Below are 22,791 nucleotides of genomic sequence, written 5' to 3' on the forward strand. Positions count from 1 at the left end.
TTACCGCAGTTTCCTTCTTTTACCTTTTGTTTATTATGAGCCTAGAGTTCTAGGCTTATAATAAACAAAAGCTAAAAGAAGGAAATATACCCATTCTTGGTTTATCACTACATGTTATTTTTAATATTTTTTCCTATTTTTCCAACCACTGAGAGGGTTGGTTGATTTTTTTAAATGATTTTTCTTCATTTCCAAATTTCATTGCTCCTCCCTATGCTGGGTTTTTGAGAGACCTCAGCTCTCATTTCCACCAGAGCAATTGGTATGAACTGGGGACAAAAAAAGGTGAAATAGCTTGGTGTAGGAGGAAAAGGCTGAGCAGAAGTGATCAGCTGCCAGAGGCAGTGGGAGCCAAGCCCTCGGGCAGCCCCTCTGACCGGCCGGGCAGCATCAGCATCATGCTTGCCCTCGCTATCCTGCAAGGCAGGGAAACTTCAAGTTGTTGGTAACTGTCTCAATTACTGCAGCAGCTGCCTTTTACAGGAGTTGTCACATACGGAGGTAATTCTCCTCCAGTCAGGCAAAGTGAATTCCTTCTGCTGGGTCTATTCAAGGATTTTGAATTAAACTGTGTTTTCTTTCAATCTCCCAAAAAATGGAAAAGAACTTTAATATATTGTTATGGATAAATTATCTTAGAAAGATATATATTTTGACTTTGACTTCAACAAGCTCTGCTAATAATATAGGGATGGGGAAAATGGGGTTTGACATGAATTCCAGCAAGTTATTTATAGAACTGTAAGAACAGGTTTTACAATAATTGAAACAGAGTATAGGTTATGTTAAAGTAATTTAAGTCAATTTAGTCCATCATCATTTTTACAGTGTTGCAAATTAACATAACAATGACAACTATAGTTGTCACTGACTTGAACAGCAGCGGTTAATCATTGCAGTTAATCATTATTAACATGTAATTCATAATGATCCATCATGCTTGACTCTAGGATCGTAGTGGGTTTGTATTAAATACCATATAAATATATAAGGACCTCAATAACTGTCCAAAACCTAGGAAAATCAGGCCCCCATTTTCCATTTTGATGTGGTAGTATGAGCTGTTTCTGTCATGTCTCTGAGTTTGTTAGAACTTTAGTATGAATTCATCCTGACAGGTAGGATAGCTGCATGTGTATGCAAATGGCACAAATGCCCCATATTTATCTGAGGTTCTTGTTCACCTCACAGGCCTGCTGAGTCAGGCAAAACTCTGCTCACAATTGAACTGGTGCTTTGGCCTGGCAATTCTCCTTCCACTCTCTTCCCATGGCATATAGGACTTCATGGAAAGTAACCTATGTTTTTTGAGACTGTTCTTTGTCAGACTATACCCTTTCCTGACCCAGAGATGGGGCAACTGAGAGGCGTTTTAAAAACTTTTATTTCATTTTAGGTCTCATGAGAAGGGCGAGACAATACAGATGTTATAATTCACACTATCACAATCAGAAGCCAACTATTTTTTTAACTACAAAACACTACAAAATGTTTCTTGGCCTATCAGCTTTTTACCACACCATATTGTAAATATCTTAAAGCCAATCATCTAAAATTACCCCTCGTGGGTCCTACTGCAATACATCTTTCATAGTTCTATTTCTCCAGAGTATCTAGTCTTATGTGCAAGGCCATCCTTTAAAACTGTTTTCTAGCTCTGTTTCTCTCTCAACAATATCTGTCCTATTCTATAGCTTTTCTAAGTCAGCATTTCTTATCTCAAAGTTTGCATACGGATGCATACTGTGTGGGCCTTCTGTCAGGCCCTGAGAACTCTCTACAAATCTATTTCCCACAGTTTTCAGTTCCTACTCAGCTGCTAAAAGTAGCTTGAATAAGGGCTGGTTCCAAGGTGGACATGGTGCTGTGGTTTATAACTATTGAAACACTGATGTCCAGGAGCACCAGAACCTCTGAAAAGTAGTTTTGCAGGCTGCCTGTATGGCTTTGCAGGCTGCAGATTACCTGTGTTCTAAAAGGCCATGCTCTAGACCATGTTTTAGTTTAGGTTTTTTTAAAGAATTTCACTATTTATATGCTCACTCACCTTTCAGTGAAGCAGAAGAGCAGTGACATAAATTAAGTGCATTTTCAGAAAGCTTCAGAGTACTACTTTCCAAGTTAAACATGCCTGGACATTTTAATGAGTCTTCTTTGCATGAAAGTTGACCAGAGTGATGGTATTTGTCTTCCCAAGTATCCTTTCCATGTGATGGAGCCCTGCTTTCCTGGGATGGCTGAGCACCTGCCTGCCATGAGATGTGCTGAGTGAATTCCTCGTTCTGCTTTGCTTGTGTGCACGGCCTTTGCTTTACCTGCTAGGCTGTCTTTGTCTCAACCCATGAGTCTTATGGTGACTTTTCTGATTCCTTTCCCAGTCCCACTGTGGAGGGAGGGAGTCAACTCAATTGCCAACTGGGGTTGTCATAGAATCATAGAATATCCTGATCTGGAAGAGACCCATGGAGATTATTCAGTCTAACTCCTGGCCCTGCACAGGGCATCCCAAGAGTCACCTCAAGTGCCTGAGAGCATTGTCCAAATCCTTCTTGAACTCTGGCAGGCTGGTGCTGTGACTACTTCCCTGGGGAGCCTGTGCCAGTGCCCAAACACCTTCTGGATGAAAAACATTTTCCTAGTATCAAACCTAAACCTACCCTGACACAGCTTCATGCCATTTCCTCAACTTAAAATGTGACACCATGGTTCAGACACATATTGCAGCCCAAAAACAAATAAATTTGTTTTATTTTCCCCTGAAGAATAAAATGCAAATATTTCGATTGGATAATTAATTGATTTTAAATATTTTAGTTTGCTCTAAGGGAAACAGGAGGCAAGACTGTGTGCATGTCCATAATCAACTTCAGCAATGCTTAGTTCAAAATGTTTTGAGCATATATTACAGCATACAACAGTGCTCAGAGAAGGCCAAAAATTCAACACAAAATAAAAGCATTCAAGTTTGATAGCTGCATTATTTCTAGACAGAGGGTAAAGACCACTAGAGGAGTTGATAAGTGCCCTGATACTGCAAAGGATGTGTGAAAGTGCTTTTTTCTTAACCAAACAAAATATTTCAAAAAGAGCAAGCGCCTTTTAAATTCCTCCATGAAATGAAAGTCTCTTCAAGGGTAGCTTGGCAGAATTAAACCATTAATTCGTCAGATTTCTGCAGCTTCTGATCTTTGAGCAGTATGCAGACTGTTTTCTGCCTGAAGGACAAGCAAAGCCATGTGACTCCTATGAGAGGATAGAGCTTGGAGCAGCAGGTAAAATTGTGCTGTATTTGCCTCAAAACAGGCCAGGCAACAGGGCTCTATCAGTTGTCATGGAATAAATTCAAAATCAGTCCTCTTTTACCACAGGTGTGATTTCAATCTTTTTTTCAATCTTTTTCAATTCTGCCAATAATTTTTTTCCTGTGTTTGAGAATCCCTTATGAAACTTATTTTTGTGGTGCTGCAGTACATGTCCTGTGGGAAATCACACCTTGCTCTGCCAAGGGCACAAGTTCCAGCTTCAGTCCAGACCTTGGCCAAGTGTCTCTCCTGTCCTGTCAGTGGCACTGCTACTTCTGTGACTGCTGTGCTCAGAGAAGGTGCTACCAGTGCAAATGATTTCTGTGTGCTGCAATCATGCACAAGTTCTGAAATACGAGATAGGAAGGACTGGGAATAAGATTCTGATGTGCACCTTTTTTCTGTGGTGCCTTTATCCCTCTGCACGTTTTTACTTTTTAACTGTGCTAAAATGATGGATTACCTGAATTAAATTAAGAATGGATCCAATCTTTGTCCTTCCATTTTTTGCTCAGAATGGCACTTAGAACTGGAGGCAGGTGAGTGGAAAATACTTGAAAAATAATGTTGCTATTAAAAAAATATTTAAGTATCTTTCTCCCTAAAAACTAATAATTCCAAAAGTTTTTAGCAAAAAAGTAGGCTTGAAATTACCTGAGATAAAAGAAGGTCATATTAAAAGAACATATTAATAAAAGATTCTATTAGGAGTTTGGGAATTGCCTCCATTGTGGGGTTTGGTTTTAAGGATTGGAAAAAAAAAAAAAAAAGCTCTGCAACATTTAATTTTTCAGGCTCTGGCCTCTGAGGAAGGAATCATATGCTGAGTGCCTCAGCTTCCTGAATGAGTTGTGGGAAGGGCAGGGCAACTTAGAGTTGAACCAAAAGCAGCTGAACAGCCAACAGGGAGATCTTCTGTGGAGGGGATGAGGGAGGGCCTTGTCAGTGATGGGTGAGTACTCCATTGGTTTGGAGCTTCACCCAGCACTGCAAAAAGGCCTCTTTGTCCAGCTTGCGTCCAGAGCCTAAAGTATATCACCAGAACATTTTTTCCCCCATGCTTTGGTAATGAAGGACTGAGCAGGGCTCACTGCTGTGTTTGAGGAGATCAGCAGCAGCAGCAGATGTGCCTGCAGAGGTGTGACCTTGGTGCTTAGGGGATTCTCAGTTACAGGGAGAACAGGTCCCTTCAGGGTGAAGTGGTAGCTGGTGTCTGCCTTTGAATTGCAGTTTCAGACTGAGAGGTTAGTGCTCCTTGTAGCCTCTCTTTGCAGTGCTAAATCTTTTATTGTGTCCAGCTCTCCATCAGTCAGCTCTCACAGATTCAAGATGAAGAGGGCAGAGTCACTTTTTAGGGTCATTTATTTTCTGTCTTGATTTATTTATATCGGTCACTCTTCTGTTGATGAACTGTTACTACCAAGATACAAAGAGCAGAGTGAAGGACTTATCAAGATTGATGCTTTCAGGAATACTGGATTGTAAATAATAATGTATGTGTGTGTTTGCCTTGGCTGATATGTTTGGTTAGAAGACCAGTTGGTTTCTGAAATGCAGTGAACCTGTACATTTTTCAGGATGCTCCTGTGAAGAAAAATTGAGTGGAGGTTTAAAAAGGCAGCCAAATTACTTTCTGCTAAAGAACTTTTTTCTTGGTGTGGTCCTGAATATAATAATCAATTTATTTCCCTTTGGTTGTATTTTCCTTTGTGACCATCTGAGTCTCATAAGTAGAACAATGGTGATTATTTTAGAGGCAGATGGTAAATGTAGTCTTTTTTTTTTTTAATTGAAATAATCAGGCTTTGTAATATGGTAGGTGGATATCCAAAATATATAGTTAACAAAAAATGAGAAACAAATACAACATTTAAAATTTTTATTGTATATGCATTTTCATCCCTAAAATGTCTTAGGAATACGTGAACCAATTAGTGAGTATGGGAATGAGTGATGTTGTCACATTGACACGGAGGCAGTGAGGAATATGTTATGCTCTATTCTTCTATTCCTCACACAATTTAAGAGTGCACACAAATTACTTTAAATCCCAACAATTGTAATTTAATGAATATTATCTTCTTAAGACGCTACAAGCATCTTTTTCAGTAAAATGCAGCAGAATATGAATAGTTATTTTTCAGTCTTTGTTAAAGTTTTGGTAAAAAACTTAGCTATTCAAAACTGAGAGGTCTTGATAGCCAAAGCTATGAATGTAAAAATATGTATATTCTATGTGTATCCTTCTGCTTGAGTTACCAGAAGATGATTTTCCCCAGATGTCAGATTTTTCATAGCTTTCAAAGACATCCTATGTAATCTCAGCATTTCATTGCTGTTACAGGGATTGAATGATCTGAAAATGTAGTCCAAGGGCTCGTCTTCAAAAATTCAGGTGCTTCTTATGTAGAGCCACTTATCAGTCAATACTGAGAAATGTTTGCTTGATAAGGTTGAGGTGCTTGGAGGGAAAACTGTGAATAGTGTGTGGGTAGCAGCAAGAGGAAAACTTGTGTTCCATTATTTGTGTTGGATGCACGTTGCCCCTGTGTTGAGGACCTCTCTCCCTTCTCTTCCCTGCAGTTGTAATTCAGTTATAACTCTTGTGATATCTGCTCTCACACAGATCATATCTCAACCATAGTATTGGGTTCTTGGTTGTTTGGTTTTTACAGAGATATGGTCGTTGCTAGTGACCTTCCTTTGCACTCCCTTTGTCATCTTAGTCACAACTCCAGACCCCTGGCAGTTTTTGAGTGAAGGGGACCTGCAATATCTAAATAAAATCTGCAGTACAGCTTGACCTAGATTTTATTGTTATTATCATTTATGCAAACAGCCTTCCTCACTGCTGAGTGACAATGTGAGCTGAAAAGCATCCATGGATGTAGAGCAGGAATCCTAAATTTCTCATGTTATTGCAGTAATGGGGAGGGGTGAAGCAAGCATAGATAGCACTTTTATTATTGAAGCAAGGTGAAGCAGTAGCGATGTTCTGTGCTGCAGTGTTCCTGTCAGGAACCAGCTCCTGGGGTGTCCCAGTGTCAGTTTGTGTCTGCAGCCCCCTGAGAAATCCTGTCATCCTGGTGAGGCCAGTGTGGCTCAGTGGGAGCACTGAGGAAAAGGGTGGCACAACTCAAAATCTTCCCTACATAGTCCTGCAACCCCATCTGGTTTGCAGCTCGGAAACTGCTGCCTAGGCTTGGGATTCAGAGGTACGAACACACTCATTTGTTCCTTTCCTGTAACCACGAAGAGATCACCACTGCTCTGCCTCGAGCTCTTTCCACATCCCAGCCCCATTTAAATTGCCATTTATTAGACTATTTGAAGAGCAAGACACTATCACTATCAGCTTACAAGTAATTACACCTTGGACACAGTTAGAGATAACCTCACTTATCAGTCACCTGGGTTGATAAGGGTCTGCAACAAATGATGAATTCTAAATACTCCTTTATTTCAAGTGGTGGGCTGGCTGTTTTTTGTTTATAAACCAACAGCAATAGTGAAGGGTTTTTGACATCTGCCATTGCTGCAGCATATGTTTCCACAAACTTCTTGCTAAACTTGTGAAAACAACTTGTTATGGTAAAATGTATTTCCTCCATGCAAATACAAATTAAGGGTACTGTTTAATTTAATTGAATTCTTACCAAGTCATCTTTCCACTTAACTCTTGTGATGTAATAATCTAAAAAACCCATAAAAAACCCTTATGTTCTTGTTACAGCTGGGAACAGGTTTAAAAACTGAAAGATCAGGTTCACATAATATCCATTAATTGATTAAATGAAGTTTTGAGCTGAATATCAGGGTTTTAAGGTTGGTTTATTCTATGTGCCTAAATTTATGCATATTTGTAGTTATATTTTCTCACGTAATTTATCATTGTCCATTACCACATTTTGCTTTTAACCTAATTTACTGTCCCTTTAACACTGAGTGTTACTTGGTATAAAAGTGATCTCATCCAGACCTTCCCAAACACCTTTTTCCTTTTGGATCTCATTCTACCTAGAGAGTAGGGTTAGATGATTGGTTCAGGAAAGCTTTTACAGACTAAAGAGGTTAAAAAAACTCTGGTCAAATTATGGTTGTATACGCTTTTAATTTGTAAAGAATTTTTGAGCTGGCAGAACTGGCTATACTGACAGGGTCTGAGGGTGAGCGATGGTGCACAAGGCAGCAGAGCAAAGTTTGGCTGAAGGCTTGTGAGCTCCTATTTCACCTGAATGTGTCATGCAATCCCATTAAAAACTATAATTATGGGCCAGAATCTGGGCTTTTCCTTTATATTATTACAAGTCTCATTCCTAGGTGATCCTCTTTACTCTGATAATCTTCTCTACTTCCAAAATATAGAAAGTGCTATTCAGCACAGGAAAGAGTGGCACAGCTTAGTTGCCTCATGCAAACAACTACATTCCTTAAATGTATGTATTGACAGAGGATTCAGACAGAAACCACAGAGACCCAAGGACCTTGGCACTCATTCTGCTTCTGAGCCCAGATATATCCCAAAAACCTGCCCTAAGGCAGACCCGTCTCTTGCCTTGTTGAATTTCATGAGCACCCATCTGTGTGCTATATTTTTTTCTTAGAATAATCTGAGGATGCTGGCACAGATCTTCAGCTCCCTTTCCTTTTCTAGAAAAGTTCCAATTGATAGTGAAATAAATCACAAAGAAAATGATACTACAAGTTCTCTCTTCATCCTAAACATGTTTATCTTTGTGTTTTCTCCTACATGACAATATCTCCCAGAGTAATTATACCTAAACAAATTAAAATAAAAATATATGAATATTCTTCATACTGTAGCGAGTATGGAAATGGGAAATTTTTGCTGTAAGTATCCTTATTCCAAACTTACTTTCTTCTAACCTCTTGTATATGCTGCTATACTATAGAAACATTAAAGTAAATTTTGATAAGAAATTAATATGATCCATTTATGGGTTAAATCTTAAGTTTGGATGTTCTTTTTTAAGCTTTTAATTGTTTGTTTTTTTTTCCAAATGACATTATGAAAAGACAATGAATACCTGTAACAGGTAGTTCAGTAAGATAGACTAAAAGCTTTCACATAATTCATATACATTTTAATTGGCAAAAAATATACATTTTAATTGGCTTGTTGGAACTCAATCCCATACATGTGCCATAGCCAGACTTAAATGTTAACTGAAATTAATATGAAGGATAGGCCTTATTTTTAGGTCCAAAGCAACAAAATCCTGATAGACATCATTTCACTTTGAGTGACATTGTAAGACTCTCCAGTCTCACAGGTAATAAATTACAATTTGACAAGGCTCCACTTCATGCTATAGACATTGAATCATTATGAAAATCAATCTCTTAAATTTGATCTTTAGTATTCCTTCTTCTTTTTGGTGACAGAATTTGGTTGTTTTTGTGTCTAAATTCTGATTGTGGGGTTCAATGCAGCTTATTTGACATTTGAAGGTTTGGAAGTTCTTAGGCTTTGTTTGTTTCCATAAAGATTGATGTAGGAAGAGAATATGCTACTCTCTCCTATACCCTACACGTTAACAGATTATATAGTTGAACTCTATGACCTATTTATCTTCCTGAAAGAAACAGAAATGACTTTTTCACAAGCTACAGAATATATGCAGGACTGCACAGTGCTCAGTCCCTACTGCATTCTGAACAGTGATGTATTTTAGCATCTATTATTTATGTTCATTTCAACTTGTATTCTCATTTTTCATCAGCAGTGCCCTTGGTGATGGTAGAAATTAGTTTTATTATGGCTTCCTCTAAAGGACATCCATGCTTGGAGGAAAAAAAAGGGAGGGAAAAATCATCTGGAGGCATGGGCTCCAAATTGATATGTCAGGGAGGTATATCCATGAATTTCCAGTTGAAGTATAGTGATCCATAATCCTCTTTTATATTATAGACTTACAAATTACCTTATTTTATGGTGTGTCATGTAACTATACCTGTCTTGGTATCACAACTCAGCTTTCAAGCCTAGGCTGGAACCGTCAGTGCTGTGGAGGTCACCCTGGAAAAACAAAATAGATAGTAGTCTCGATAAGCAAAGACTCCCCTTCCATCAGGCTCAGGCATGGCTGTGGCTGCCACGAGTCCCTGGGAAGTCTCATGGCAATATTTGTTCCTGTTCCTTGGGGCAAGGCTGACACTGCCATCTGTCACTCACTGCCTTGCTCAGCATTTGTGTTGGTGCCTGCTCTCACTTTTTCCTTCAGCACGGCCTCCCTTCAGGCTGCTGCAGCCTAAATCTTAGCAGCAAGCTGCTGTTTCTCCTGTGCCTGGCCTGTGAGCCTGCATCTTTATAAAACCTCCAGCAGGCCCTTTTCTTCTCCCTACTTCCACAAGTGAGACATTTTGAGTAAGCCAAAGTTCAGTAAGTGCCAAGAAACAGATGAAATAATAAAGCATCATTCTAATGCCATATGAAGTTGTAGTAAAGGTGCATTAAAGGAAAGGGGAATGAAAGGCAAAAAAAAGTTATCTACATTGCCCAATCCTCCACATTCAAAATGGCTAAAAAGCACTTAAGTTCTTGAACAGCTGCAACATTTTTGTGTCACTGGTCCTCTTAATCTGACATTTGGTCAATTTAGCAATATCCATTAAATATATATGAAAGTGTTTTGTAATATGCTGAAAAAACACTTGCCCTTTAGACCTCTTGTTGCAGAGAGAATAATTTGGAGCTAAGTATTCCTAAATATTTATACATAAAATAAATATGCTAAATATTTATTGCTTGTTAACTATCTCAAACACATTTCAAACTTCTGAAAGTAGTTTTTCTGCCGATAAGGAGCTAATGATTTGCAGTATGGTGTCTAAATCTTTACAGGGAAGGAAAACAGACGGACACACTGCAAAATTAAAAGCTACTTAAAGAGAAGGTGAAAGAGAAAGTAAAAGAAATTCCAGGCCTTCCCAAAAAATTGACAAAAATACAAAATTGCAGTCAGTGTGGCATTTACAGCACCACACAAGAGAATGGGAAGAGTGGCCATTTTCCATGGGAAAAAAGCCTCATTCACCCAGTTTCTCAGGGTCAGATCGAAGCTGGAATTTGGGGATCGAAAGGCAGAAAATAGTCCAACCTGGTGGCAGCTTTGGTTTGGAAGAAATCCTGCAAAGGTTGCAAATTTTTAGGTCAGAACCGCACTTTGGTCTAGTGCAGGTGACTGCAAACAGAGGCCATTTTCCATGGGAAAATGATCTCCTTTCCCCAAGTGGGGTATTAGCTAAGCTCCAAGCTTGCCAAACACCACCCATGAGCTGATACCCAGATACCCAGACCTTGGGGAAATTAGTTCTTTTCCCTATGGAAAATGGTCTCTGCAGTCACCCACACTGGACCAAAATGGGGTTCTGACCTAAAAATTTTGCAAACTTTGCAGGATTTCTCCCAAATCAAAGCTGCCAGCTGCCAGCACCCTGCATACCATTGGAGTCCCAAATGCCGCCCCAGAGCTGATACCCAGAACTTGGGGAGATTAGTTCTTTTTCCCATGGAAAATAGCCTTTGTTTGCAGTCACTCCCTCTGGCCGATAGTGGGGTGCTGACCTAAAAATTTGCAAATTTTGCAGGATTTCTCCCAAACCAAAGCTTCAAACAACAAATACCAGGCCTTGCTTTGGAGCGCCAAATGCCTCCTCAGACCTTGGTTTGAGAGAAATCCTGCAAAGTTTGCAAATTTTTAGTTTGTCACACCACCATAGTCCAGTTCGAGTGGCCACAAATGGAGGTCATTATCCATGGGAAATAGAACTCATTTCCCCAAGGTCTGGGTATCAGCTCAGAGCTGGCAATTGGAGCTCCAAGGCTTGGTATGGTATTAGTTGCTTGCAGCTTTGGTTTGGGAGAAATCCTGCAAAGTTTGCAAAATTTTAGGTCAGCACCCCACTTTGGTCTAGTGTGAGTGGCTGCAAATGGAGGCCATTTTCCATAGGAAAAGGAACTCCTTTCCCCAGGGTCTGGGTGTCAGGTCAGACATAGTTTTTGGATCCCATGTGCAGCCAAGGTTCTAGTATATGGCACCGTTTTTTTGAAAGAATTTCTTCCAAATTTTCTCATTTAGGCTATTGCACCGCACTTTTGCCACTCACAAGTGGCCTTTTTCCATGGGAAGAAGTGCTCATTCCCCCAGTGTCTTGTGTCATTTCACAGGTAGCCTTTGGGGGTCTATGGTCATCCAGAAACCTGTTGCTTGGCTACTTTTATTTTGGAGAAATCCATCATAGCTCTCGTATTTAGGAGGTGTCACCCCACTCTTGGCTACATGTGAGTTGTCGCCCATTGTGGCTGTTTTCTTCGGGACAAGAACTCATTCCCAGAGTGTGAAGAAATTTATTATATTTTGGAATTCCAAATCTAAAACTTGCACCATTTTTTCCTGTGGTATTTAATGCGTTGCCTCCTTTTTTCTTTTTCAATCTGTGCATATTTGGAAACTAGTTCCTGTTTACTGGAGTTTTGCTACTCTCAAGTCATTTTCAAAAGCTTCTCATCACAGCATGCAAGTCTCAACAACAATGTTTAATCTACAGAATCCATAAATAATAACAAAGCAATTTCTAAAATAATTGTGATTCGTAACCCCCCCCCCCCAAATCTAGTTCATCTAGTACTAGATGAACAATGACAAGAATTAAATTTTTTGCATCAGATTTTTGTTGCCTTCTCCACCCTACCACTTTCCCCATTCCAAGGGGTTTTTCAACCTTGAACCTTGATTATTTCAGTCCATACCCTTAAAAGATGCTTTAATTCTATGTGGCGAAGGCAGTCTAGGTGAGGTATAGAAGCAGGTCCAAGCTGCAAAGGTGATAAAACCAAGGATATTTTAAGTCAGGTTTACTGCCAAAGGACACTTCACATTGGAAGCTGCACGCTAAATCTCTGGAGCGTTTGTTCCATCTGTGTTGCAGGTTATTTCCTCTCCTTTTCCCTCATCTATGCTGAATACATAAGGCTCACTTTGAAAGACAAAATTATTGGTGTGTTTAATGTCACTGCTTTATTAGGGGAAAACTGGCACAAAACTCTTGCATTTCAGTATATCAAAGGTAAGTTGTTTGCCCCTTTCAGTGCTGATTAGTAGGAAAGTCCAGAGTGACCCCGTCTGGTCTCCAGGATTGTATGGTTTATCACTGGGTCCTTCAGCTCTGTCTTGGCTTTCTAAATCACAGTACTCAGAGAGAACTCATGCAGGATCTCTCAATGGTGTTTCTTACAAACTGACTGCTTGCAAAATTACAATAGAATTCCAAAGACCAAGCAGTAGGCAAGAAACAAAAATGCTATTTTTAGCAATTCCCTGTGAAGAACTTGGGAGGAGTTTCACTAAGGAGGAACACACACAACCAAATGCTTGATGCACTGCTTGAGTAGACAGCATTTTCTTTATTGTATGGAAAAGTTCAGACTTGTGCTGTCAGGCTGTCTGGCAGAAGCTGTGTAAGGGCAAGGGGGTTCTCTGTTGGAGCAGCGTAGGTTTGAGGTGCTGGTGAATTCTTGAGGTACAGAAATAAATCAGAAATACTGTTGGGAGGCCAGTGAGTGCCCCAGGCAATTGCTTTCAGTACAGGCAGGACACAACTGACTGCAGGCTTGTCTTTCCAACTTCACAGTACACTGTGAAACACTTTGTGCATACCTCAGCTGTACCTGTTTCTGAAAGTCCCAGGCAGGAAGGAGGATTGCAGTGCTTTGTGTCTGCCGTAGCTGCTTCTGATGCTACCCAGCTGCTGCAGGGAGGAGAAAAAGCTCTTGGGTGCTGCCCTGCCCTGCAGGCAGAGGCTCTGAGGAGGAAGAGTTCAGCCAGGTGCCAGCACACAGGTCAGGCCTCAAAATTTCTGCACGTACATCCTAGTAGCAGCAGACCCTTCTTGTGCACTGCAGATGGTTCAGCTGCCACTAGTGACTCCCAAGGCCACTGGGAAGACTGGAGGGAAAGATACTGTCTTCTGCAAAGGTGTGCTGGAGTGTGGGCTGCAAGCCAGATTTTAAAACATGAACTGTAGTGGCTTAGGGCATAGTCTTCAGCAAAATAAAAATGAGATGTTCAGAAGAGAGCTGTGATACCATGTATTGCATCTCTGATGGAAGAAAATGATGGTCCAGGGAACATTCCAATATTCGTCTTTATGTAATTCTTTTTTTTTTTCAGATTGTATTTTTGCATAATAGGGCTAACTAATTGGATTCTCTAAATTCAGCCAGACAAATTCTCACTCAATGGAAAATTGTGTTGATGGGGGAGTTTAAGTTATGGTTATTATACTTGTGTTTAGGTACTGTATTCTGAAATAAGCAGTCCAAATGAAATACAGGAAGGCCTTGTATAAGGAAGGACACAAAGAGAGAAAGGAGTAGAATGAACATTGGGAATAAAAATGAAAAGGAAGATGAACAGATAAAGCAGTCACTAGAAGGCAGCAAGTGTCACAGAATTTTGGAGAGACAGGCAGCAAGGCAGGTGCAGGAAAGAAAAAGATGTGGATAGAATAAAGAACATGGAAGGTATGGGAAAACAAACATTGTCCATGTAGCATGAGAAAAAGCAATATAAGTCTAACATAAAATAAGGCCTAGAAGAAAGCCAGATATCTAAGTGTATCAAAGTCATAACAAAGAATCACAAGAGAAATGGAATATTGAAGAGAGATGTAGAAAGCAAGAGACTAAGCAAACTGTAGAAACACTATACAGATTTGAAAGACTTTTTTAATCTCTTCTTCCTTATTAAGCCTCATCATTAATACGAATACTGTTTGATCTTATTTATGGCATCAATATACTGCTGCTGTAAAATCTTCTCCAATATTGTATCAGCAGCAGCAGCTGCAAGTAAATTTGAAAGCTTCAGCAGAGTAGTGCAAGATAAAGCCATAATCAGCCATTACTTTCCCTCATTTCCAATGATGCTGATCCTTTGGGCTTGCAGCAGATCAGTTTTCCTCTGCTGAGGGGCTTTTTAGACTCTCCAGCACCTTCCTTGGAAAAATGTGCAGAGCAGGCTTTCAGAGTAAGAAGCCTACTCTGATAGTTAATGATTAGGAGGAGAAGAGAGATGAAAGCAGGCTGCTAGGGAATCCACATTTGTTAACCAGTGCTAGAAATAATGGGGTTAATACTATAAATTAAAAAACAATGGCGAAAGAGGGCTATGGCTAATAAGAGAAAGAGGAATAGGGGAGGGTAGGTGGGAACACTTCAAATAATGGCAATAAGGTATGGATGTAGAGAATAGATACCACATGTAAATGAACCTTTTGCAGTAAGATAAATACTGCCATACACTAATGTCAGTTTTGACAGTAATAGTGATTAGTGGGAGTTGGTAATTGACAGCAAGTAACTACAGCCAGAGCAGAAACTCTGTATGAAAGTCCTGTGACACTATTACTTAACTCAATTAGCTCAAATGACAGAGGTGTAGCTGAATAAGCAATATTATGAACTGTGACTCACATAAGCATTTCACTCTGGGAAGGTAATTCAGAAGCTACTAACTAGAAGCTAATAGCCAGCAGGAGCACATGCACAATTTATGACTTTCATTTAAATGGGACTGCTTAACACAAAATAGCTACTTTAAAAATGAGAGTGCTTAAGTCTGTTTTAACACCTTTCCCAGCACTAGAGAAAAATCTGTATTAAATCAAAACCACCTTTACAACCTGTAAAACTCTCATGTTTTGCTACTAGTGTTGGCAAAAATAGATGCAGATTCATCATCATGGATATATTCTTATGTCAGAAAGGTGCCATTAGCTTTACTTCAAACATCACCTAAACTGTGGTTTGGAAGAGGTGCTAAAAATATTTCTGAGCACACCTCGTTTCATCTAACATCTGACATTGGCTACCTGGTTCAACTTTGCTACCACATTGATCCAGGTGGTGTTTCTGCTGGCTCTCACATCTATTACCTCAAGCAGAGTCAGGTCAATTGAATCTAAAGGTGAAAATATTAACGTAGCGGTGAGAGCTTTCTCTGAAAAGCTCTTCAAAACTTTCCCCAGAAGGAAAAAAATCCCTCAGTATTTATAATTGCCACCTCACGCTCACCAGCTATAAAGCACATTTCTTAAAGCAGGATAAATTTTTCTCATCCCCATATGAACTGTCACATATATCCAATCTGAGAAAGTCGTTGTTTCTGTGGTCATCAAGGAATATGAGACCACTTTATCTTCTCTACAAATTCTCACCACCAACTCACGAGGCCTTGGGGTAAGGGCAAGCAGACTGTTGCTGATTTGTGAAGTTTCCTGCTTTCAGCTCATGGGTTATTTCCTAAGCTTTCTCTCACTGTGTTTTGTGCCTGCTACGTGTGAGAAGATATTTTTGAGTTTAATGATGGTACAAGCTGAGCCTTGAGCTTTCGCAAGCAGATGTGTGGAGCCATACACAATGCTGAGAGAGAATCAGATTGTCCTCAGAACATCTGCCAGATGTGGCATGGCCCAGGGCACACCATCCCATTGATCCCATTAACTGACAGTACAGCCTGCTGTATCTGTCTAAGTAGTTGGCATTAAAGCCCTTAGTATTTCTTGCAACCAATTTTCTTCTTGGTTTCCACTCATTCTCGTGCTTAAAAATGCAACCCCTGCTTTGAATACAGACCTGAAATGCTGACAGCATAGCCTTCCTGTTTTCAAGTATGAAATACAAATACTGTCAAAAACAAATAAACAAAAAAACCCTAAAAATTCTCTTATGTCACAAGTGTGCTTCCTCTCATCTAATAACTTCTCCACAAAGTCTCACTCTTACAACAATTGCAGCTGTATCATTATCTCATTTTGAAGTACTTGCTCAGAAATTATTTTCATGTATTTTCTTTCTCCCACACTGATAGCTTAGCAACAAAAACAAAAGAAAACAAATAAACAAAAAACCAAAACCCAAACACTAAAAAAAACCCAAATACCCAGCTTAAAACTACCTGCAAGTTTTTAGTGGAATATAACACAAATGTAGATCAAATCTAAGTTGAGAAAAATTTCCAGAGCTGGGCATCTAAACATGTAATGATTGAGGCCTAAACTACTGATAATTTTCATTGTTAAAAAAATCACAGAAATTGATTTTGAGACCTATGTCTTACTGGCTATCCTTAGGTCTCTTTACTCAGTTGGTATCTGGAACATTTGGACATCTGAGGAGAGACTTGTTTTTGCACTTTGAAGTGTCTCAGGTACCTGAATTTGCTTCTCAGCATTGTCTCAGCAATCCTGACCAGACTCTGACTTACAGCATCAAGGGTACGTGCAAACAAGTCAGAGCTCAGGCACCAGGCATTGCCTTAGTCCCTGTGGAGCTCATTCTAGTAGGAAGGTCCCAAATGTGCCAGCTAACTTGGGCTTCTGAACTGAGAGTGGAATTAGGGATTGCCAAATCAGGGAGATGGAGATCCTAGTCCAATGTATTCACTGCACAAGGATTTTAAAAACCCATGTGTCACTTTCCAGGGTACTGACCTTGATGTTAAAATGCTCTGAATAAGTGTCAGTAAGATTGCTGGGGAAACTATATTGTTGTGCAAAGGGTGCAGAAAGGAGGCAGAGTCTCTGCAGGGAAAGAGTTCTGCTCACAGCCTGGTTTTGCTAACCTGGAAGGAAGGGAAGAAAACTGGAATATATGCTGCTGTGATCTACTGCTCCAGTGGCTCAAAAAGCTCATGTATTTTTCAGTGTTGACTACCCTTGTTTTGCAGGTGATGAATTACAGACCCTTTAGCAGCTATGACACTCTCTCTAATTGTGTTTCCTCAAATTAGCTCAGAGCTCTGAGAAACTGGCATGAAGTGAGGCAGCCCAGTGGGAGTATGGGATTTTCCTGTCCTTGCACAGTGCATAAATAAAGGCTCTTTTCTACAATCCTTATGAACAGATAGCCAGCTCCTTGCCTGAAGCTGGTCAGAATAGACCCAGTGACTTCAGTGAGACTGTGCATGTTCACATCAGCTGAGAATCTGGCCTGAAGTATTATTAAATTAGGTATTTCAGTTCTATAAATAGCCCTGCCCTGCTGAGATGAAGTGCTTGATTCATGGGGCCTGTTTTGCTGCATAGGGCAGTCGATGGGCAAGATAACCAGCAGTCAGATCATTAGAACACAATTAGACAGAAGGAAGCCACAAATTCAGCCGTGATCCTCCCTCTCCATTCTGCCAGCAATTCCTGCAGACAGCTGGAGACACACGAGGATGTCACCTCCTAACTGCCCTGCCATACCTTCTCCAAGGAGAGCAGCAGCTGAAAAACAGATTGCCTTCCTGAAAATGGGACATCCTGTCAGCAGGGAAAAGCAAACTGAACAAAAGGTCCGTGTGAAAATTATGTAGCCATCCTCCAGCACAAGTTATAGTCAGACTGATTCTTCATTAATTCTTTTAGATGACTGGTCCAAATAAAAGCAAGCAATATGTGAAGCAGCAGGATATATGTGGATATTTATGGACTTCTGCTCATTCCTAAACCAATGCTTTTCTTGTAGGTAATGATTGTTTCTACTGTTCACAGTAGAAATATTAGAGCTTCTATTTGAAAAGAAGTTAGAACATACCGGAACATACCAAAATATTTTCCCCAAGTGATGTTTCCCAGAACTAAGTAATGGCAAAATCTCTTTCCTAGACAGTGAACTGTGTTGGCCAAGACTATTTTTGTATAGATGGAATTAAACTTGTTTTCTTTAGAATATGGTACTACCTTTATCTAAATTTAATGTCTCCACTCCTTTTATCTCCAGTCAGTGCTAGAGGTCTTCCTGCACCTTTAGAAATCTGCTTTCTCTTTTTACTAACTTGGGCAAGCAAGTATCAGCAGCTGCCTTTGTCACCTCAGTGTTTGTGCTGTTTCCAAATCACCTATGAGTAGTTATCTAGCATAACTTGCTTTTCTTCAGTAAAATTGCGCTAAAAAATGCATTGGCTGAGACCTTTTGCTCTGCTGTCAGTAGAGTTTTCATGTTGACTTTAATGGGGCTAGGGCTGGACACACTGGGATTAGGTTTTTCCAGGACTTCCTTTATTTGATTTTTAGAAAGACTGAAATGAATAAACTCTAGTTCTTCTCTTCCTGATTTTTTTTTTTCTCATGTCTATAAAGCCTTAAACAAGAATGAATCAGTTTTAAGAGAATGTAACACAGGGCCTTCATCATGGTTAATATTTTCCTGCACTGTTTTGCCTGGCAATACATTATTACAGATAGTCTGCAAAATTTTTTCCTCTTGCTGTCAAGATAGCCAAGGTTTCAGTTTTTTAAATTAGATGGAGGCAAGCACTGGTAAAAGTACTGGAGAATTATTTAGCAGAAATATGAAGTCATTTATACTATGAAAACTGAATGTACCAAGGTCTGAAAGTTCCTCTTTGTAGTAATGCTTAGCACTTATACAGTGTCTTACATGTTCAACAAAGAATGCAGGCATTCATTAATTAATCTTCACACCTTATAGGTAACCTGGAGCTGCCATTCTTATTTTATATGTGAGATGCTAATTTAATATCCCATCTCATATCAGCTACAGGCTCTTTGCATTTCTCTGAGGGAAAAGCTAAAGATTCTGGTTTTTTTTTTTATTCACACTACCTGCCTTCAAAATTGTCAAAGCCTCTGTCGCTTCTTCTCACCTCATCACAAGCTGTAAATATAGTCTTTATATGTTTAGCCATTTTTGGAAACCTGCTATTTCTTTTTACAAAATAGGAAGTATGAAATTGCATATGTGTCTTAAATAAAGTGTAAGATCTTCAGCTAGAAGATATGTAACAGTCTGTGAAAAATGTTACTTTTAATTTGTAATTTAGAAAATGCGTAATGACCCACTTTTAAATGTAGCTATATGTAGTTAGTTGATCACTTGATCCTTCCTTTATGCCTTTTTTGGCAACAACCAGAATTTCCCAAATATTTCCCAAATATTTCTTTCCTTTATAACTAAAAACTTTAATTAAAATTAGTTTCAAAGCTATTCTAGATAAAGTTTCCCAATCTTGCTACCAGTTAATCTAATATTAACTGGTTTTGTATAACTGGTTAACTGATTTTATTTAACTTTTCTGTTTATTTATGATTTAAAGTGTCCAAAGTCTACAAGTAGCTCTTCAGTATGCCAGGAGCCCTTGTAATATCAATCAACATTGTGTATTGTTTTAAGTCTGCAATTTCAGTGCTTCTTTAGACATTTCGAGGTTCATGTTTTGTGGCAATAAAATGGCACGTATTAGAGTGATGAAGAGGAAGGCAGAGTAGGAATAGTTAATAATTATTGTCGATGGACTCTAAATCTGAGGAGAAGGGTGTAGCAGGGGTAGTCACCTCTAATGTGAGCTCTTTTTTTTCCAAATGGACCAGAGCAGTGTTTTAAGCTGTGCGCCAGTCTGTATGGGTAATCTAACTCACAGGATCTGCACATAGGCTCAGATTTTCAGAAGTGATTTCTCTGTTAGGGAGGCTGCTCAAACAGTGCATAACCTTAGTCTTCAGGACCAGTTAGTGGACTCTGTTGATGAAGGCTGCTTTCATTGGCATACACTGCTTCAGACACCTCATGTGTGAAGGACAGGGATAGTTATCCAAATACCTCACTATCCCATCTGTCCTGTCTGCTTTGCATCCTACCAAAGAACCTGCTTTCACTTTCTTCAGAAAGCTGCAGCATGTTGTTGTCAAAGTCATCATTTTCCTTTTGCCCAAAATGTATCATGTTTTAGGATCTGATACTTAATTTTGTCTGTACTCATATATTAAGCTGGTTTTCATCTGTTTCATTTCTTGGCACCCATCTGACCATGTGTCATGATCCACTCATAAAAGCAGGGGTCGTGATGGTTCAGTTTACTGATCTCAGAGAGCAAAACCACACAGAAACGGGGATTGCAGTATTAATCAAAACAAATGCACCTTTATTGAATGACCACAGCAAATGTGTTGAAGGAGTTGGGGAAAAGGAAAATAATAGGGAAAGAGTGGGAGAAAAAGAAAGCAGTTATAGCTACCAAACATAGAAAGACAAAGTCCTCAAAGTCCAGTCGACGGTGTTCGCCTATTCACGTCGGGGAGATCTCAAGAATACTGGTTAACTCAAGGTTCTATTATAGTCCATTACTGAGCAGGGGAACAGGTCTTGAAATCACTGAGGGGGAACAGATACAATAATGAATAAGTCTATTGAAATTGTTGAGGAGAATAAAAAGGTATTGGAGGTGGGTACAGACAGTCCATGTTCTCAGCAGGATAAGTCAGTATCAGCAGTGAGCAGAACCCATTGTTTCAGAACTGGTTTCTATGGGAAACCAGTCTAGGTCCAGTGAACACATCTGCAGACAACCCTTAACAGGCATCCCGCTTCAATCAGGCTAGTACCCCTGTATCAGAGTTATGGGGTCTCAGTCTCACTCCTTGAGAGGGGGCTTCAATCATCTCAGTCCGTCCATCATGGTGGTTGAAAAGCAGATGGAAGGTCTTCCATGGGTACCACCAAAGTTTACCCCAGAAAAGTCCACCCAGGCAAGAGGTGGGGAAATTCCTGGGCTGTTGTCGGGAAGCAGGTGCAAGTAGGTAGGGAGAGCCACGCCCCTCTTTTACCAGGCTCAGTGTTCCATGGCAGCAAACACACCTGCAAACAATAGCTTGGCAAAACCAGCAGGGCTCTCAGGATGGCGAGCAACTGTCTCAAGCAAGGCCAGAATTTCTACCAGGGTCTTTTTGGTAGTCCCAGTTTCTGTCCTTTCATGACAATTGTGAGACAGATGAGAGAAACAGAGACTTACACCATGGTGGTTACAGATAGCTGTGATAGCTAGAGATGACCGGACATGCTGTTCTCCATCATTCTCATCCCAACAGGTGCTGAGTTTGTCTCCCATTCAGTGGCTGCCATTTGCCTCATGGTATTTGGCATTCACCTTGCAATCTCCAAATGAGCCAGTGAGGTCTTCTTTGGTGCCCAGCCACTTCTGATAAAACAAGCACATTTTTGGTGGGTGGCGATGGTAGGTAAAATCACTGTCTTTGTCCTGTGAGTGCTTTATTGACCCAAATGACAGCCTCTCCATACACCCTTTTGGGTTGTGGCTGTTGAATGATCCCGGAGTTTTCAGGAGAAATGCTGGGCAGAAATGAAGCAGGCATTTCTAATAAGTCAAACAGTTTGAAAATTTCATATTTGTTTTATAATTCAGTTTGTGTTGCCATGGTCACACAAACACTCGTGATGTATTTAATGTTACCTTCATCTTAAACTGGTTCTTGCCAAAGGCAGCATAGAAATACACATGGTTCAAATTCTGAATGGTTGATTATCTTTGTATCCTAAATATTTATAAATATTTCAAAGGAATGTTTGAACTTAAGAAGAGTTGCCCACAACATTTTTCCATAAAGCATTATATTGTTGACTGTTGTGGCGCTGACTGTTGTGAGAGTAAAATGTCACTCAAGATTATGCAAATTTTTAGAAACTGTCAAAGTTCCAGATAAATCAAGTAACTGCTCAGTGCTGCTGGACTGCTGCAGGTTGAGGAGTCTTTAAAGCCGAGGTCAAATGTGTGGCTTAAGTAAAGGAAAGTGCTTTAGTTGTGGTTGAAGAGACCCAATACCAGCTTGCTAGCAGGAGGCTAGGCTGTGATCTGAGACCTGCTAATGCAGTTCCACTGAGAAGATACTTGAGAGGTAAATTAAGTGATACTCAGATATGTAAATGAAATTGAGATTAATTGTAAATGAGACTTTACATATCATGGGAGATCAGAGGCTGAATGTGTGGCCTGGGTGATAGGCTCAGGTATTTGGATACCTTCTTTCTAAAAAACAATCCTGGTGCATGCACTCTGTGCATAGCATCCAATTATTTATGCCTTAATATATGAAATTTGATTGTCCTTGAGTACCTGATTTGTGCCTAGCACAAAGGCAGGACTGACAGGGTGTATGGAAAGGGAAAACTTTGCAGTGGGAAGGGAAAGTTGGTGGAGCTATTAAACCATTAGGCTCCTGGGTTCTTACAGTCTTCCTGAGAGCTTTTTAGGATTTGTGAGTTACAAAGAAGGAGTCAATTTAAGGTCTTCATAAAGTTTCCTGAAAGTCCAATAAATCCTTTCATAGTACAGCTATTCTATCTTTAGGGCCAGTGATATACTTCTTCCCACTGTTCTTTGCAGATGTATGAAACACTGAGGTGAACAGCATATTTTGTAAAAGGCTGTCTATCCCACATCTTTTAAATACCTTGCCTGGATTCTTTCCTGAGCCTGTGTGGAGTATTTTTTTTAATTGCTGCTCAAAAACATGTACAACCTGATAGAAAATGTGTGGAGAAGGGAAAACAAATCCCTATTGTGATTCTTTTTTCTGTCCACAGACCCGTGTTAAAAAAATACTAAATTAATGCTGTACAGACTTTTTGCTGTCTGAAAAGAAGTCAGCTGTGAATTCACATCAGCAA

Source organism: Passer domesticus, chromosome 4 (genome assembly GCF_036417665.1).
Source record: "Passer domesticus isolate bPasDom1 chromosome 4, bPasDom1.hap1, whole genome shotgun sequence".
Classification (NCBI taxonomy): Eukaryota; Metazoa; Chordata; class Aves; order Passeriformes; family Passeridae; genus Passer; species Passer domesticus.